This window comes from Capra hircus, chromosome 23 (assembly GCF_001704415.2).
Source record: "Capra hircus breed San Clemente chromosome 23, ASM170441v1, whole genome shotgun sequence".
Classification (NCBI taxonomy): Eukaryota; Metazoa; Chordata; class Mammalia; order Artiodactyla; family Bovidae; genus Capra; species Capra hircus.
In genome coordinates, this window is record NC_030830.1 from 30,910,693 (window position 1) to 30,914,272 (window position 3,580).

At 50.5% G+C, this 3,580-nt stretch overlaps 1 long non-coding RNA gene across 1 annotated transcript; it reads left to right on the forward strand.

The window, feature by feature from the left end:
- LOC108633487 lies at window positions 591-1,784 on the forward strand. The gene is made up of 2 exons (XR_001917118.1): window positions 591-734; window positions 1,409-1,784. It is a non-coding gene; the product is annotated as an uncharacterized LOC108633487 (long non-coding RNA).

Consider the following 3,580-nt stretch of genomic DNA (forward strand, 5'->3'; position numbering starts at 1 on the left):
GAAGGCAGGAGGAGAAGGGGACAGCAGAGGATGAGACGGTTGGATGGCATTATCTACTCGATGGACATGAGTTTGAGCAAGCTCCAGGAGTTGGTGATGGACAGGAAAGCCTGGCAAGCTGTAGTCCATGGGGTCACAAAGAGCTGGACATGACTGAGCAATGAACTCAACTGAACAACCCAGGCCAGACAAGGTCCCGCTCCTACCCGTGCAAGACTCCAGCCACCTGACTCCAGCCACCTCCAGGTGGTTCTAAGGAAGGAATGGCTGGGCAGAGACGGGAGCCCGAGAGCAAGGAAGTGCACCTCAGGCAAATGCTCACCAGCATGTGACCTCCTCTGACTTGAAAGAAAACAGAGCTCTGTGGCCCTATGGAAATCACTTTGCAAATGAAATGAAAAACAAGGCCTTGGAGGCAGCCAGCCCCACAGCACTTCCCTGGAGCCCCTCATTTGGAAACACAATTATAGCCAAACAGGTGGCACCACCCGTCTTGTAACTCAATCAGAATCTTCTCTACAATTCACACGTCGTTCAGTCATAGGGCCACCATTTTGGATTTTGGACGTCAGTCCAGGAAGTCCTTGTGCTTCAGAAGAGGAAAGCCGCTTGGACACCATGATACCAAGTCGATGATTAGGTCAGGAATCACGTTAGCCAGGGGTCTAGTGGCACACAGACTGAACGGGAGGCGGAAGAGACCAGCTTGGATGGCTGAAAGCAGGTTTGACCCGGTAGGTCTCCTCCCACCTTGGTGTCTCTTCCCTGCCTCTCTCTCTCCCTCTTCCCCTTCCCCAAAGTGCCCAGAACCTCCTCCTGAAGGTTCCACCACATCTGGGCCCCATTGAAGATCTGTTTTAGTCAAATGCCCTCTCTCTTTTTTTTTTTAATTTTATGTGTGCACTTGCTTTGTGCCCTCTCTCTTTTTTTTTTTTTAATTTTATGTGTGCACTTGCTTTGAGCCCTCTCTTTCTTTTTTTAATTTTATGCGTGCACTTGCTTTGTGCCCTCTCTGTTTTTTTTTTTAATTTTATGTGTGCACTTGCTTTGTGCCCTCTCTCTTTTTTTTTTTTTTAATTTTATGTGTGCACTTGCTTTGTGCCCTCTCTTTCTTTTTTTAATTTTATGCGTGCACTTGCTTTGGGCTGTGCTGGGTCTTCGTTGCTCCACGCAGGCCTTCTCTAGTTCGGGTGCTCAGACTTCTCGTTGCATTCTCTTCTCTTGTTGTGGACCACGGACTCGAGAGCACAGGCTCAGTAGCTGCAGCTCCAGGGTTTCGTTGCTCCTCAACATGTGGGATCTTTCTGGACCAGGGGTCCAACAAACATCCCCTGCGCTGGCAGGCAGATTCTTAACCACTGGACCACCAGGCAAGTCCAAAATTCCCTCTTGTCACCCAAACTTCTAGCCCCTCAATGGGAAGGACTCAACTACCTACTAAACGGACAGAACGTGGTCAGATGACCCCTGTAGCCACAGGAAATGCACAAGCCACGGGGAACGTCTTGGCTCCCCATCCTCGCTGGGAGTCGAGACGCCCATGTCCCCCTGAGAGGCTGGGAAGACAGTGAAGTCCTTCAGAATGACTTCCGCCATTAAGAAAGGATGCTGCTTCGAGGGCCCGCCTCTGCGAACACCAGCAGACCCGGAGCCCTGAGGAGCGACTCAGGGGGCAATTACATCAGCACAGGACGCCTTTGTTTTGAGCTGAGGCTGGTTTTCCCACAAGCGACTGAAATAAATTAGAGCGTTTTCAACGAGGGCGGTTGAAAGCGGCACTCTTGGAAAAATCTCAGCAGCTGGCCTTTATTGGATTATAACTAGGAGCAAAACACCCCAAACCACACAATCGCCTGCAAAGGGGGGAAAGAAATCAAATCAAATGCAACATTGTTGTAGGCCCTGGAAAATGTTTCCCCAGGAGAGCCAGCTTGGGAACCTGGTCAATGTTCTCTAGCTGGGCTGCTCAGGGGGACAGACACTGCTCCACGGGGCTCAGACGCAGTTGGTCTACACACAGGCAGCCAGAGACACCAACAGACAGCCACACACAAGGCGGGCCGGAGACAGGGGACAGGCACCCGGGTGCAGGCTGCCACCGTGGGGTGCACAGAGGCCCCAAGAGAGGGTGCCCCTTGCAGGGGCCTGGGACCCAGACACACCCTCGTTGCCAAGTCTTTAAACATAGGTGCAACCGCCGTGCTTGTGGGGTGAGCAAATCCCACTGGGCCCTGGAAGCCATAGGTGGGTACATTCCCTAAGGAAGCCTAGGGAGACGTTAAATCTATTGTTGAGCACCTGGCCGGGAGACGAGAAAGCTGGGTTGTTCTAACCCGGTGACTGCTTGGCTCTATGAGTTCAAGAAAGTATGTGCATTTCTCTGATCCTGAGTTCTCTCATCCACAGAATGGGTATTATCATATTTGTCCTTCTTTCCAGAGTCGGGGAGGAGGGCTGTTTAGAAACCTCAAGCAAGAAGCAAAAGGGAACAGATATAAGAACGGTGGTCGTGGGGGAGGAGGATGGGGATGGGTTGGGAAGGGACAGAGGGAAGTCTGTGGGACAAATGCCCTGTATTTTGATGGATCAGGGGAGCTCCCTGAGTACATGCATTTGTCAAAATTGATCAAAATGTACATTGAAGATCTGTGCATCCTGCTACATGTAAATTATACACCAGTTTTTCAAGATGAGAAGCAAAACTGGACAAATGGAAGCTACCATCAAGGGAACACTACTAGCCTGCTGTGAACAGGACAGTCTCAAGCAAATAAGGTCTCACTTCGCCCTCGGATAGCTTATTTTGAAGTTCAGGTTCAATAGTTTCAGAAAACACATATGTTTGTGTCTAGTTCCAACTGGCTTGGTCGGTATTTAAGAAAAAAAGAAACATTAGTTCAATTCAGAGTTCAGTCAAAAAATAATAATATTTGGATTCGAATTTGGGTTCGGTGAATCAAGGCAGTGTTTTTCCAATTCGGGGTCATGGTTCGGTTCAGTTGAAGTTCTTGTTGGAACAGCCCAGCGTGGGGCTCAGCCCCTGGGACATGGCCAGCCTGGCCCACTAGCCATTGTCCACACAACTTCAGCCTTTCCAGATCAGCATCAGTCAAAGAAGTCCTTTCCAGCCTCCTTGCTGAGCCTTCCAAAAAAGTGAAACTAGAACTGAAGAGAAAAAGAAAATAGCAAAATTTGTTGGCTCTGTAAAATCAACCTTGGTCCACACTCCGGTACACATGCAAACATGGGCAAGAGGTGGGAGCTGGCCCCTGAGACACTGCCACCCAGCCGGAGGAAGCTGAGTAGTTTATGTCCTCTGGCTGGGTAGGAGCTGTTGTGCCTTCTTGCAGGTGGCAGAACCCAGGGCAGGGTGTGTGGCTCCCTCAGGTCCACACACACAGCAAGCAGGTAGGAGAAGCCTGCCAGATCACCCCAACCACGGGGACTGGCTCCTTCCAAAACCCCCACCACACCCTCTGAATTCCGTAAGTCCCAATAGACGCACACGTGGGGTCAGGGCTTGCTTCTCCAGACTTAGCATTTTTTGCTTGAGAGGAAGGCTCCCAGCTTCTATTTCCAA